We start from the raw sequence: 16,911 nt of genomic DNA, 5'->3' as shown, positions 1-16,911 counted from the left end.
GAAGGGTCTTCACACTGTTCGTGTGTGGTAAACCTGACATATTTTCTATGTTCATCAGGTCTGTATGAGTATTTTTATTTTATATTACTACTTTAAATGTGTAACTTAATAAAATTTAATAATTTAGTCTAGATTAATTAAGGCTAGTAAATAAGGCTGGTTTCACACATACCGTATCTGCAGCGGATTTTACGCTGCAAATTCGCTGCAGATACCTTCCCTGTCAGTTTCAATGTGATTCCATACTTAGGGTCCATTTACACAGAAAGATTATCTGACAGATTATCTGCCAAAAATTTGAAGCCAAAGCCGGGAATGGATTTAAAAGAGGGAAAATCTCAGGCTTTTCTTTATGACCTGATCTCTGTTTATAGTCTGTTTCTGACTTTGGCTTTAAATCTTTGGCAAATCTTTCTGTGTAAATGGACCCTTATAGTGTGTTTACACAGGGAGATTTATCTGACAGATCTTTGAAGGCAAAGCCAGGAATGGACTATAAACAGAAAACAGGTCATAAAGGAAAGACTGACATTTTTCCTCTTTTCAAATCCATTCCTTGCTTTGGCTTAAAGAATCTGTCAGATAATCTTTCTGTGTAAATGGACCCTTACAATGGGATTGACATCCTGCTGCTAATATGTGACAGCCCCCTTAATCCCCCCCCGCTGGCTGGTACATACATTACCGGTCCATGCTACAGCTTGCTTCGGGGGTTCCAAGCTGGACGTGCCGCTCAGCCACTCTGTGCACTACCCTGCCGCAGCCAAACGAAACATCAAGCGGGGAGCAAGCAAAGCCGGAGCGTGGACCGGTAATATATGTATCGGCGGCAGGGGGTTAAGGGGGCTGTCACTTACCTACTCGCAGCAGGATGTCAATTCTACTGTGAGTATGTCTTCTCATTCAAAATGGCAGGAAAGGGATCCACAGAGGATTTCACTGTGAATTTGCAGCGTGAAATCTGCTGCAAATCCGGTGTGTGTGTGAATCTGGCCTAAAACATGATTGAAAAGAGTAAATGCCACAAACAATGGTCCAGGACTGATGATAGATAAAACAACAGAAGGGGGGCAACAAATGAGAACCACTACTATAGTGCAGGTACTATATTACACTTATTAATAGCTTCATAGTATACATGGAAATATACATTGTGAGCCCTGTCTGTACACTCCTAACAATGCTATGATGGGTGATTTGAACAAAACAGGCAAACATGCACAGGAATACAAGACATTTTTCCTTAATATACAGATACAGCTGAAGACAACTCAGAGATGATAGGGGAGCAGCGTAGAAGATCTATTTGGTGCAGCTGGGAGCTATATCAGCACTAGAGATGATAAAATTTACAGTAATGAAGCGAAGCGACTAGTAAGCTCGGCAGTCGGCTTATCAGACAGCAACATTTGAACTCTGTGCCACTATGGGTGTCTGGAAAAGTTTCAGAAGTTTCCTAGAACTGGATCCAGCTTTTGCAGGCATGTGTCTTGTTGTATTTAATTAGCAATGTTTTCAATAAGAGCCCTGCATCATTATCTAATGCGTGCAACCAGACACTGTGATGTGCATAGTTACTGTAGCCGTGTATACTTGTTCACAAGAGGGGATCATTATTTCTCTGGGTGGTGGAGTGCAGCATAGCATGGGGATTACTATATGGGGGCACATCAGGGGAGGCATTCTTACTATATGGGGGACACAGCTGGGGACATTATTACTATATGGGGGATATAGAAAGGGATATTATTACTATAGGTTGGATCCTACATACGGAAGGGGGAATCCACATACCTACTCACTTTACTGCGCATGACACCAAACAGCAGAATTACTACTCTATGTATTAATTGTTGCTGGAAGAAATCATCATGAAGGCCTGGGCCAGATGGAGAGAAAAAGGAAAAGTGAAAGATTAAAGAAGACGTCATCTGTGAGTCACTGAATGAGGTTTTTTGTATTTTGTACAACATTATTTGGTAGGGAAAAGGATAGGAAACACTCCCGCCGTACCCACCAGAACTGAGTTAAGTATACTAGTCTGGCCCTCGAAAACCATTTCAAATTGTCATGTGACCCCATGGAAAAATAATTGCCCACCCCTGCTCTTGCCTGTCACCCTGGTGGCTGTCTCTATACAGTAAGCTAAACTTCACAGCTTACTGCAGAGAGGCGGTGAGAGACGGGATGACAGTGTGCAGAGATGCTGGGGGAAAATGTTCTGGACCGGAGCTCCTAGGCAGGAAGGCCTGACATCTCTCCCTAGCTTAGGGCCCATCAGGGGAGAGTCGTTTGGAGCTTCATTACTTTAAGTACCACTATTAGGGTATGTTCACACTGAGCAAATTGGGAGGAATTTCATGGCGGAACTCTCCGCTGCAGAATCCGTCCGGCCTGTGTGACACTCTATGGGAAAGCTCCTCCACTGCCACTGCTCTCCGCTTGAGGAAGTTACACATCAATTCTTCAAGCGGAAAGTGGCGGAGGCGCGCAAGCCCTCTCATAGAGAAGCAGTGTCACACTGAGGACGGCTGGATTAATTCCACTCCATTTGCTAATGGATACTATGTAGCGGCCCCTCATGCTTCAGCATTGCAATTATCATGTGTCATGTGGACACAGTTATAGATGGCTGAATCACATTATAACAGCAATTCAGAACCACAAGAGGCAGCTTCATTGTCACATACAGACATTGGTTAAAATGAGTAAACATACTAAACATCCTAAACATACTGAATGTTTAGGATGCTACCCTTCAGTGCTGCCCATGGAAGATAGTTGTTATCCAGCTTCTGAGATCAGGAGGAGGATGAAGGACAGGTTCTTTATATCAACAAAGAAGGTTGCTTTGTGTTCAATAGCAATCTATTGCCATAGCCGGGATCAGCGTCATTCCGACGCTGAGGCCCGGCACTGGCAGAAGAACGGATCTCCCCCCCGCGATCGCATCGCGGGGGGGAGATCCGTCCCACTAGACACCAGGGACGTGCAACGCAGTGCCTCTAAGCGCAGCTGTCAGGTTTGACAGCTGCACTTAGAGGCTTAATTAGCCGGCGCGGCAAAGGGACCCGGGCCGGCTAATAGAGGCACTGCCCGACTGCACGTGTCAGCCGGGATCAGCGCCGTTCAGAGCGCGGTCCCGGCGGGACCCCGCTCTGAACACCCCGAGCGGCACCATGACGTATCAGATACGTCATGGGTCGCTAAGGGGTTAATTGTGCCTTGTAAAGACACTGCAAACAAGCAAGATTGTTGCTCGTTGGTGTCCGTGGATGGCTGGAGATTGGGGCATATAAGAGGACCCTAAGGGCCCTATTACACGGGACGATTATCGTGTGAAAAATCGTTAAATCGTTCGAATTTAAACGATAATCATTCTATGTAATTGCAAGCAACGATCGAAACATTGTTCGTATGTCGTTGATCGTTGATTTAGATCTGAACCTAAAATTATCGTTAATCGTTCGCTAATCGTTCACTGTAATTCCACGTTCGTTCGCTCAAGTTCCGCGTTTTTTCACTAATCGTTCAGTGTAATTGCACATCGTTCATTGTTTTTCTGGGATCAGAAGAAATAAACGATCATAGTAACGATGGCAATAACGATCATAGTACTGATCGTAACTAACGATTATCGCTTTGTGTAATATGGTGAACGATTTCAGGTAACGATAAACCATCTAGTTTGCGATCGTTTATCCTTAGTCGTTAATCGTTAAAATCACTCAGTGTTATGCTGCGTTTACAAGTAACGATTATCGTGCAAATTTGCGCCATAACGATCAAATTCGAAAGATAATCCTACGTTTAAACGCAGCGAACGATCAAACGACGAACAAGAAATCGTTCATTTTGATCTTACAACATGTTCTCAAATCGTCGTTCGTTGTTCGCAAAAAATTCACAGATCTTTCTGTGTAAACAGTCGTTCGCAGATTTAACCAATGTGTCAGATAGGCTTAAGCGATCTCAAAACGATCGCAAAACGAATTTTCCGTACGATGTATTGTTCCGTCTAAACGCTGATCGTTATGAAAAAAAAAAACGTTACTCCGACATTGTTAATCGTACGATCGGGCCAATTATCGTTTCGTGTAAACGCAGCATTATAGTGGATCGTCTGCAGTGAAACAAAGAGGAGATAAAGCCAAAGTACTCAGTTGAAAGAATTAGCCGCTCAAAAGTGCCAGTGTGGTCCTGTAATAGGATGCCACTACTGCAACAAGTATGTGGAATTTCTTCTTACCTAGATATTCCACAAGTAACAATATGTGGTGGTAATAAAAAGTGGGAGTGCATTTCACATGCCACTCATATCCACCCACATCTGCTCCACTGGATTTATTGCGAGGCAAATCCATCCAGTGCATCAGGAGCTGCCCATGTGGCAGCCTCAGAAACCTATGCCGGCCATAGATTTTAACGACAAATTAGCGGTTCAGCGAATGCCATTGCAACATTACCTGTGTGACTGCAATGTGTCAGCTGTAAAGCTTTGGTGGAGGAGGCAAAATGCTATGGGGTTGTATCTCAGGGGGCGGCACAAGACCCTTAGTTCCAGGGAAGGTAAATCTTAAAGGGGTTGTCCACTTTTTATTGTTTTCATTTATTATATGTAGAAAATTGTACACAAACTACTGCTCACACACCTTTTCTTTTATCAGGAAGGTAATTCCAGCATGGCTGCACCCCAGTGCACAAAGCAAGGTCCATAACTGCATGGTTGGGGGGAAGGGGGGGTCTGGTGTGGAGTCCTGACCTCAGCCCCATCCCAAACCTAAAGTGAATGACACAATATATTTCAGTTTAAAAGGGATTATCCATGAGCTGCGGGATTACAGAGCAAATAGTAAAGCCAAGTACATAAAGGCCTGTGTATCCACAAGAGAAATCATGTGCTTTACTTACACTTCTGTACTACAGAGGGAACAGTTTTTCAATGTCCTTTCATCTTCTACAGTATGTCCCCTTTTCAGGACATGTATCTATATCTATATGAAATATTCTTTTTTTCCTACAACATCCTCATACTTTGCTATGTAAAGCTTTGTTTTTTGTAGAACAATTTTAGGTGCTTTACTGAGGTATATATAAGTTAACAATTATTTCGAAATTAATTCTTGAATTTTATTAGAAGAAAAATGTATATTTTGCAACAGTTTTTATGCCATTTGCTAATCATAATACAAATTATTTCAATAAACATCATTTTCTTAATAACATTTTCAGTCTCCTTAAGGGAACTTTTTAACTTTTGATCTTAAAGGACTATTCCACTCAAACATAACTTTTCATATGTTGCTGCCCATATGTTCCTTTCACACTTATTATCTATTCAGTATCCTTCCCTCAGTTCTTAGCTGCTGCTTTCTGCTGAAGACACAAAAATCTGTGTGTGAGCTGCTCTTTCAGTCTTCCCCTCCGCCCCCCCCCCCCTTCCCTTCCGAGACAGCTTATGTACACAAGTTCCTGAAAGGCTTTGTCTTCGACATTGTAGTGCTTTGTAATGCTGGGAGGATTAAACTGAGGACAAGTTGCTAATGAACTCACTGGGGGAAGGAAACTGAATAAATAATAATAATTATGAAATAAATTGTTAGTCTCACCATGGGAAGCAACATATATAAAGCCATGTTTCAGTGGAATACCCCTTTAATGTTTTGGTATAATATAACATGATATCTGTGCATAATTTAATAATCAAGTACTTAATTACTTAGTAATTAATTATACAGTTTGTAAAGAGCCCAAAGCATTGAGGATATGCGCCTGTTTATGATTCTGAATATATTTATGTACTTGTGCTTTTTATCTATACCTCTCTATATGTATACAAACTGGTGTATGTTATTGACATGATAACTTTGTACTTTGTATATGCATTATGTTCACAGCTGCTCCAGTTCCCTGAAATCCTCTCTGTATTAATAAAAATGTGTACACAATTATTTTAATCACCTGATGAAGAGAGACTTACCTCTGGAAACTTGCTGACATATATCCCATAAATCACGTTTTTTTTTCTCCATACTGTGATCCATTGTCGGTATACCCTTGCCAGGAACAATTAGGCTGGCTGGATACCACCACTTGTTTTTATCTTTAGTCCTTATTTGCATCTTGATACCGAGTCCTAAATCATTTACAGATAAACAGCAGCATCTCCTTTAAGAACTACACTTTGTCATTATGGGGCTTTGAGTAGCAGAATGATGGTGAAAATTTTTATTTATTTATTAATTTAGTGAAAAAGTAGAAGGGTCTGAAGACTCTCCAAAAGCATTCTATCTATATGCTGGTAAAAACTAGGTTATAAGCGGAGCTCAGGCCTTTCCATATAAACCTTGGCATGCCAAAGAGACCCTCGGGTTCAGCTTAAGATTGTATTGGTTGGTGATGGTGGTACTGGCAAAACAACCTAATAGCATTCAAAAACATCACTTGAATGAAGTAGTTGAGATAAAAATTGTACCTACACTTGCAACTGAAGTCCATCAACTGGTGTTCTATACCAGTAGATGTCCTATTAAATTTAATGTTTGGGATACTGCTAGTCAGGGGAAGTTTGGTGGTCTTCGAGATGGTTATTACCTTCAGGCTAATTTCAAATTTTAATAAAAGAATGTCCCTATTGTCTTATGTGGCAACATACAAGTAAAGGCAAAAAAAGGAGGGGGGCAGCACTTCCAATAAAAGTTTGTTCTTTATTTCTTTACTCCATTAAAAGCGAACAAAAGGCAGATACAAAAAAGTGGGGAAAAATACACATCTGACGCGTTTCTGGCTATACGCCCTTAATCATAGATGACTTGTACAAAGGTATACTGGGATAAATATAGGGGAAATAAACATATATTCCCTCCCACATAACACCTGAATCACATTATATTCTCATAGACATTTAAAGTGAAAAGGCATGAAAAAGCGCACATAAAGTGCACAGTGCTGTATAATAGATAGTACAAAATTACAAACATATATATAAAGATACAAAAATACAAAACATCATACATGTTAATAATTCATGATAAGATCCAATCTATGGTTCAATCCTTTTGGAGATGAAGAATCCAACATGAGAATCCAATATCCTTCACGGTTTAAAAGTTTCTGTTTTCTATCACCTCCACGGTCAGGGCGAAATACTCTCTCTATACCCATAATGGAAAGTGATGAAATATCTCCTGCATGGACTAGAGAAAAATGCTTAGCCACATTAGATAGATTTTTTACGTTCATATGTGTAGCACCATAAATATGTTCACGTAAACGGTCTTTTAACCTACAGCTGGTGCAACCTACATAACCCATCTCACATGTAGTACAGAATATGTAATAAATTAACCAAGTGGTATTACAATTCATGTAGCTTCTGATTTTATGTTCTGTATTGTCTACTTTGTTTACAATAGTATTTGTTTGTTTAATGTATTTGCAACAACTGCATCTTACCCCTCCACATTTGTAATTGCCCCTGGTATTCAACCATGTGGGGTTGACAGAATGTGCAGTGACATGAGAGGGTGCCAAAAGGCTACCCAAAGTTGGGGGGCGTTTAGTAGAAAAGTTGCAACCATCCTGCATAATCTGTTTGAGTGTGCAATCTTGATATAGTATTGGCAAAAACTTTTCAACTATATCGCGTATCTCAACAAACTGTTGTGAATAGGTAGTGACAAACGTGGGTTTTTTTGAAAAATTCATGGACCGTTGTCTTTTATTATACAGAAGGTCCTTACGGTTTCTAATTTGTGCATTATTGTGAGCTTTAGCAATGTTGTAATCCTTATAGCCACGTTTTTTTAAACGTGCGCTAAGATTAGCATATTCGGTCTCGTAACTCTGCAAGTTAGAGCAGTTCCTGCGCATGCGCACGAACTCCCCCACCGGCAGGCTACATATAGTATGGGCAGGATAGCAAGAATCAGCTCTAAGGATAGTGTTACCGGCAGTAGGTTTCCTATAATTAAATGTATCTATTTTATTTGAATTAGCTGTTAATCTAACATCCAAAAAGGAAACACTATGCCGGTCCCACTCGTAGGTGAATTTCAGAGACACCGGATTTTTATTACAGTAATCCATAAAGTCTGGTATGGCCGCCACATTACCAGACCAAACAATGATGACGTCATCAATGTAGCGGCCATACCAGACAATGGACTCGCGGAAAGGATTGGAGGTATCAAAAATGTACATTTCTTCCCACCAGGCTACAAATAAATTTGCCAGTACTGGTGAGAATTTAGCCCCCATTGAGGCACCTTTGCATTGTAGGTAATACACTTGGTTAAACATAAAGTAATTATGTCTCAAAAGATATTCAACTGCCATAACAATAAATGAAATCAAGTCTGTGTGATATGTTGAATATTTGTGCAGATGATATAGAAGGGCATCAATGGCCAGCGAGTGTGGTATACAAATATACAGGGACTCGATATCACTCGTAATCCATGCATAGTTGTCCTGCCATTCAATGTCATCTACACTTTTAAGTACATGTTTGGTATCCTGTAAGTATCCAAAACATCTGACAACCAAAGGTTGTAAAGTCATGTCAACCCATTCACTTAATTTTTCATTCAAGGAACCGATTCCCGCCACAATAGGTCTCATAGGTGGAGGGAATCGGCCCTTATGAATTTTTGGGAGTGAATGGAATATTGGTATCACAGGATTATCTGGAACCAAATACTCCATCTCCCTCTGTGTGAGAACACCAAGGGCAAAACCTTCTTCCACAATTTTTTTAAGGATTAAACCATACTCAGCAGTGGGGTTAGAAGGGAGGACACTGTAGGTATCAATATCTTGTAACATAGTTTCATTAAGCTGTATATACAGACTTTTGTTCATAAGTACCACAGCTCCTCCCTTGTCCGCCGAGCGGACTAAAAGATCATCATTACACCTAATGCTGTGTATGGCGTCCCGTTCAGATTTAGTAAGATTACCACTTTGCGTTTTATGTTGTTTTGTAACTTTTTTGTGTAGTTTAACCAATTCCTCTTGTACTAGCTGTTGGAAAAGGTCCAGTGGTTCTGATCTGGCATAAATGGGATAGAATTGAGAGTTCTTTACAGTCATTGGAACATGTTTGATATTATTACAACCTGAATGGTCAATAGACTGTTCCAATGACTGCAGAGAAGCTAAAGCAACATTTTCCGTAAACAATACAGTGCCATCCTCAAAATTTTCAGAAGTTTGCATACTACTATTGCTCAAATCATGTATGTCATCATTACCATTATCTAAGGAAAAAAAATGTTTTTTTACAGTGATAAGCCTAGAAAATTTATTAACATCCATAATAGTACGGTATAAATCAAAATCATATGATGGGGCAAAATTCATGCCTTTGGCTAAGACACTAACCTCAGAATCAGTAATAATGTATGATGACAAATTGATAACATTGCAACTTAATGCTTCTTCCTTGGGGTCTTCTCTCGTTGGGGATATCTTTTTACGGTGTTTACGACCTGCACGTCGTTGCCGCTTCTCCCGTTTTTTGGGGGTTGTGCAGACGTGTTGCGTTTTTTGTTGCGGTAATAAGATATAAATAAAAGACAACGGTCCATGAATTTTTAAAAAAAACCCACGTTTGTCACTACCTATTCACAACAGTTTGTTGAGATACGCGATATAGTTGAAAAGTTTTTGCCAATACTATATCAAGATTGCACACTCAAACAGATTATGCAGGATGGTTGCAACTTTTCTACTAAACGCCCCCCAACTTTGGGTAGCCTTTTGGCACCCTCTCATGTCACTGCACATTCTGTCAACCCCACATGGTTGAATACCAGGGGCAATTACAAATGTGGAGGGGTAAGATGCAGTTGTTGCAAATACATTAAACAAACAAATACTATTGTAAACAAAGTAGACAATACAGAACATAAAATCAGAAGCTACATGAATTGTAATACCACTTGGTTAATTTATTACATATTCTGTACTACATGTGAGATGGGTTATGTAGGTTGCACCAGCCGTAGGTTAAAAGACCGTTTACGTAAACATATTTATGGTGCTACACATATGAACGTAAAAAATCCATCTAATGTGGCTAAGCATTTTTCTCTAGTCCATGCAGGAGATATTTCATCACTTTCCATTATGGGTATAGAGAGAGTATTTCGCCCTGACCGTGGAGGTGATAGAAAACAGAAACTTTTAAACCGTGAAGGATATTGGATTCTCATGTTGGATTCTTCATCTCCAAAAGAATTGAACCATAGATTGGATCTTATCATGAATTATTAACATGTATGATGTTTTGTATTTTTGTATCTTTATATATATGTTTGTAATTTTGTACTATCTATTATACAGCACTGTGCACTTTATGTGCGCTTTTTCATGCCTTTTCACTTTAAATGTCTATGAGAATATAATGTGATTCAGGTGTTATGTGGGAGGGAATATATGTTTATTTCCCCTATATTTATCCCAGTATACCTTTGTACAAGTCATCTATGATTAAGGGCGTATAGCCAGAAACGCGTCAGATGTGTATTTTTCCCCACTTTTTTGTATCTGCCTTTTGTTCGCTTTTAATGGAGTAAAGAAATAAAGAACAAACTTTTATTGGAAGTGCTGACCCCCTCCTTTTTTTGCCTTTACTTGAATACTTCGATATTGGTCGTGCACTGGCTGGGTGAGCTGAGTCTACTAATTACGTTGATTCTTTACTTATGTGGCAACATAGTTGATAATAATGAGAGAAAAAAAAGGTAACTTATAACTCCTAACCCAAGGGAGAAAGTATCTATCTATGCAGATAGTAACTACAATATGCTAAAAAGCAAACATCACTAGGATGAGGGTATGTTCTCACTATGGAATCCACACGGAAGACTCAAGCAGATTCTGTTGCGCCGTCCGCCATAAGAATTGACCTGTCAATTCTTTGGGCAGATGGCAGAAATCACCTGCAAATATCATTGACTGGAATAGGCAGAACTTCAAGCGGAGGCTGCCCAACGGAATCCACTTGAAGTCTCTGTGTAGATTCCATAGTGTGAACGTACCCTTAAAGTGTTGTTGTAACTTTCAACCAAAAGTGGATGTGATATAAAGCAAGTTTGCAATTTACATTTATTAATTATTTTTATTTTTTAGTTATCATGAAAAACACGGTACTTCCTGTTTTTTTTACTCTTTTTTTTCCTCAAGGAGTCAGAAAACAGGAAGTCCTGTGTATCTTAGGCCACCTGAGTGCTAACAGAGAGAAGGCAGTCATGTAATTGATGGACACATTGCGCCGTGACTCTCTGTACTGGCCGGAATTCCTGGGTTTAGTTTGTTTGTTTTTTCAACCAGCACAAGTCAGAAAATCTGCCTTCAGGAGACTGTACCTGGATTTCTGGTAAGTTCAGCTTTGTTTTACAGCATGATAAAAACAACAAAAAAAATAATGAATGTAAACTGAAAACTTGCTTTATATCACATCTACTATTGATTTAGATTTTAAAAGTTATAACGACAGGTACACTAAGGTGAGAGGCATTCATTACAAACTATGAGGCCGATCACCTATTGGAATTTACCAGAATTCTGGTGTAATTTAACCCCTTCAATGAAAGGTCACAGATACACGAATGTCTAACACACCATGAAGCAGTGTTCTTCTTCTTGCCTTGTAAGAATAGGAGTTTTTTAATTGTTTTTTATTCATTTTTTTTCTGAGATATAATTTTAGAAAGTCAGCAATATTGGTGTTTTTTTCCATTTTTCGTTTACGATGTCTAACATGTCTAACTATATTGTTATATTTTAATGGATCAGTCAATTACGCACACTACAATATTAAATTTTTTTTTTTTTTTTTTTTTAATATTTTTATTTATAAAATGGGAAAGAGGGTGATTACAACTTTCCCAACTATGAGAAGATCACCAATCTGACAGGGTGCTGCATTGGTGCTAATCAGTCACAATCAATATAGATTGCAGCGTTTAAGGTGTTAATGACAGGCAGCTGGATGATCACAGCTGCCTGTCATTATCTCTGGCTCCTGGGACACTAATGTGTGAGGGGCCGCACACATTAAAACCCCTTCACAGCAGGAGAGTAAATATGCACATTCCTACTGCACAGGGCATTGGCATTAGGAGTATATGTATATGTATTGTGGACATGAAGGGGTTAAGTAGACTGTGTGTTTATCCTGCGCTATATGTTGTCCTATAGAAATGTAGGTTGGTGTCAACTATAGGACAAAAAGAAGGTTTCTTTGGGGACTTTGAGTTTAAAGGGAGAGATTTCCTCACATAAAGGTCCAATAGTCTTTTATCCTGGCTGCAAACTCCCAGAAATTTAGTATTCAACACTAGATACATCAGATTATTAGACTAATGTTGTTTCCCTCTGTGTCTTATCTATTCTTCCGCATTTGAGTGAAGAAATGCCCTTCCTCATATGTCATCATTACCTTGTTTGAAATATTACTGGTAAATCATTTACATCCTACATTGTACTTCCATAAATAATATACTGCTTATTTTCTGTTCCACTTCCTAGTACTTTTATCTACTAATACAATTCCACACATTAGTATACTAGTAAAGGAGATAAGTTCTATAGGCTTCCTAGCCCCTAAAGGAACAAACTGCTGGTCTATTAAAGGGGTACTCCAGTGAAAATCGTTTTCTTTAAGATCAACCGGTTTCAAAAAGTTATAAAGATTTGTAATTTACTTCTATTTAAAAATATCAAGTCTTCCCATACTTACCAGCTGCTGTATGTCCTGCAGGAAGTGGTGTTTTCTTTTCAGTCTGACACAATAGTCTCTGGTGACATCTCTGGCCGAGACAGGAACTGTCCAGAGCAGCAGCAAATCCCCATAGAAAACCTCTCCTGCTCTGGACAGTTCCTGTCTCGGACAGAGATGTCAGCAGAGAGCACTGTGTCAGACTGAAAAGACCGTCATAAAATCATATAAGAATAGAGCCACTCCTTATTATTATGTTGATAAATATAACAGAACATATTATACAGATAAAAGGAAATATCTGCTAGGCAGTGCCAGGCAAATATTAGTATTAATTCTAACGGCAGTGTATACTTTCTACAGGACTGCAGGCTCTTTGTGTACAAAACATTTCATACACTGTCTGCACCTTTTGTCTTCTAAGGTATTTTATCTTAGGTGTGTATTTTATCTGTGCTTCTTCCTCTTTTCTCTCACATTCCTCCTGTGTTGTCTATATATTCTGTGTATATTCACTACATAATTTATCATCTTTGGTTCCACATACATGGAAAAAGGATGTAGGAAATGTATTTGATAGTAAATTCAGCTGTACCAATCAGTAACAGCTGCTGCCAAAGCAAATAAGATCATGGGGTGCATCAAAAAAAAGGTCATTAAAGTTACTACACAAACATAGAAGGGGATTCTTTATATTAGGAGCAGTGAGACTATAAAACTCTACAGAGGAAATGATCATGCTGAATTGGTATCATTTAAAAAGGCTTGAATGTCTTATATTAAGTGATTGGTAATACAATTCTGGAGATGGAACGCTGATCTAAGGACAGTCACATAGCAATGAGGGTTGAAGCAATGAGGTCTGTACGGTAGAGGGCCCGCCGGCTTTCCCTCACCATATGCTGTCACTGTGCAGTTATCCTGATTCGGCTGTGAAAATGGACTACAACCCCCATCATGTCCTGCTGACAGTTTATAATGGAAGTTGTAGTTTTGTAACTTGTGTCTCTCAGGGTTGGAGAACTACAACCCTTGACAGTTCATGATGAGAGTTGTAGTTTTGCAACAGCTGGAGAACCAGAGATTGGGATACAATAATTAGAGCATAGTGTTGCAGTAAAAAAGAGGGGACAGTGGCACAGTACATTACAGCACAGTACATTAAGGAGGACAATGCTACAGTACATAAGAGGGGACAGTGGCACAGTACATTATAGCACAGATTTGCACCTTTTTTGTGTTTTGGACTTAATCCTGGGTTTGTCCAAAAAATACTGACCAAATACTATGTGGGGACCTTTTAATGTGAGGCAGATTAAACATATACAATGTGGCATCATGTATACCTCCCAACTTTTGCTGGGAGGAAAGAGTGACATTCACAGCAATGTGCCAACGCCCTTCATAGTCACGCCCTAATAGCCACATCACCAATTACCATTATATAAGAACTAAATATCCTCACACCTTCACCACATAGTAACTTTTACCCCCATATTATTACTAAACAACATCCACTACACAAAAAACAATGTTTTCCCTCAGCATTGACCATATAGAGGTAGATCAAGTACACAGGTTCTGCATACCTTTTAAGTTATTATTTTGCAGGACTTCAGTGACTCACAGGAGACATCTTCTCTTGTTGATCACTTTTGTGTTTCTTCGCCATCTTGCCTGGTCATCTTGAATACTTCTCTGGCCTTGACTCAACTCTGCAGAAATGAACATTTTAGGCTTCTTGCTCCAGCATCATCCTCATCTCTACTCATCTTCATCCTCCTCATACAAACTCTTCATCTGTTTCACACAGTGTTCCCTCTGTGTCCCCATATAAACAGTTAGGCCAAATTTGTGCCTTCAAATAGTAGTCTGGTCACTCTGTGCCCCTATATAGTATAAGCCTCCCTGTGTGCTATATTCTTATATTGTATTAGGCCACTCCTCTGTTTCCGTATAGTAATTAGGCCCCTCTGTGCCTTATATAGTTGTTTTGCCCTCCTATGTGCCTATTGTAGTTTGGCCCCATCAGTTCCCCATATGCATATGCCCTTTTTGTGATCACATACAGTCTAGGCCTCCGCTATAACAACACATAGCAGTAGCCCCCACCCATGCCTCTATATAGTGTAGTGTAGCAATCCCCATATAGTTTATACCCCCTTTTTGAAGCAGTCACTTTATTGTATGGGCTCCCCTATGTGGCAGTCCCCTAGTATAGCATAGGTCCCCCTGTGCAGCAGTCTTCATATAATATAGCCCCCCGACAGTAGACCCCAAATAGTATGGGCCCCTCTGTGCAGCAGCCCCAACACAGTTTAGCCTCCCATGTAGCACCCACATAGTATAGGCCCCATGTGTAGCAGCTTGCATGTGAAAAAACAAAAGGATACTTACCTCTCAGATCACTCCCCCACAGTCTCCTCCTGGAGCTCAGGTACCGGTAGCTGCTATTGCCAAGTACAGAGACTTCCGATGCAGGCTTCCTGCCTGCCGAAGTCCTCTTTTTCTCTCTCTGACCTTGGTTCCTCTTCTCTAGTGCTCTTGGGGTTAAGCTTTCAGGTGTTGCTGCGATATCCTCATTGTACTTCTTGTGATTCCACTCTGCTATTCCTGGATCTCACCTTTGTCTTATCCTTCTGTACTGTGTTACCTTTTGTGCTTGACCTTGGACTGGACTCTGTTAACTCTTTGCTTGTTTATTTGGATTTGACGTTACCTCCTGCTGCTGACTCGGACTGGTTGACCTGTTTAGTTGTTGTATATCTGTTTGCGTGTTCTGTCTACTGCCCCAAATTATCCCTTAATTAGGCTAGGCAAAGTTGCTGCCGTAGGGGTAGCCCAGTCCAGATGGTTTTCGGAAAACTATGCCCACGGAGGCGGACTTGACCAGTTATCCTGGCGAGCAGAGGCAAAATTATGTAGATAATTTAGCAGGATCTAATTGACTTTCTCGACTTTCCTATTGGTCTCAGGTTGATAGGCCGAAGAAAAGTTTAACTTTACCTGGAATTGTCCCCTGTCCCGTCAGAAATAATATATTGAGGCAGGCAATTCAATCAGAAGATATGCTGGAAGAAAAGGCTGGCCAGACCAGGAGTGGAAGGCAAACCAGGAAAAGGTACAAAATTATATATTTGAAAAAAAAAAAAAACGGTCAGTAACTACCCAGATGTTACACGTAGAGTGAGGAAGATCAGTAACAAAGTCCATGGAGGTCTGTAATGGCAAGGGAGGTCTTGTTTCAGGCACAGATAAAGCAAGAGGTCACATAGTCCTTGACGTCCTTGAAATGTAATGTCAGGAGATTAACTGCCTGGTCCTATAGTCCATCGAAGCATCCCCTCAAGAAGAACAGCCTGGCAGGGTCTGGACGCAACAAAATCAGTGCACAGGTGAAGGCAGAGACCTGACTTTTTTTGGATGAAGAAGACCCTGGCGCCAGCTGGAGAAGAAGACTTGTGGATGAAGCCTTTCTGCAGGTTCTCCTTGATGTAAATAGACAGTATTTTTTTTTTTTTGCATCCAGGGCAACTGACCCCCTTGAGCCCCTCTACACTACGCCACTACCTGTACACGTTCGACTAGGGACTGAAAAGTCTTTATACATGGGAAGATAACTTGCTATCACTTATAGTCAGTAAAACCTTTTCATTCTCAGACCTCTAGTTGAATTTGTGCCACTTGCTTCTAGTACTTCTCTTTTTGGTTAACAGTAAATTGTGTGCAAATCTTCTTGTGTAATATCTATTGTTTTTTTTGCTGTCAGAAGCATTCATCTCCCTTGAACCATATTTATCATGTTTATTTCCTCATATTGGTAAGGCTGCTCCTCTTGTCTCGAAGATGTTCTTCCTCTTTTAGCCTGCGTCAGGCTGAGAAGTTTTTTGTCTGGGTTTTCTTACCCTCACAGTTCATACTGTAGCAGGACATTAGAGATCTTCTGAGAAACAGCAGTGCTCCTTTTATATTGTTATTATTCTTATCAATCTGAGTTTCAATGTTGGCTTCATCCACTTACTGGCTGACGCAGGCTTCTTTTATCACCTACTTTTGTTCATCTCCTGCTTCCCCATAGAGTCTTGTCTTGTTTGACTTTCTTATTAACATCTCATCTTTTCTGTCAAGTAAGAATACTGCCTCCAACCTAACCCCTTAATCCATCTTCACTTGCTGTAATTTAC

The sequence above is a fragment of the Dendropsophus ebraccatus genome, chromosome 12 (genome assembly GCF_027789765.1).
Source record: "Dendropsophus ebraccatus isolate aDenEbr1 chromosome 12, aDenEbr1.pat, whole genome shotgun sequence".
Lineage (NCBI taxonomy): Eukaryota > Metazoa > Chordata > Amphibia > Anura > Hylidae > Dendropsophus > Dendropsophus ebraccatus.
This window is presented reverse-complemented; position numbering follows the sequence as displayed.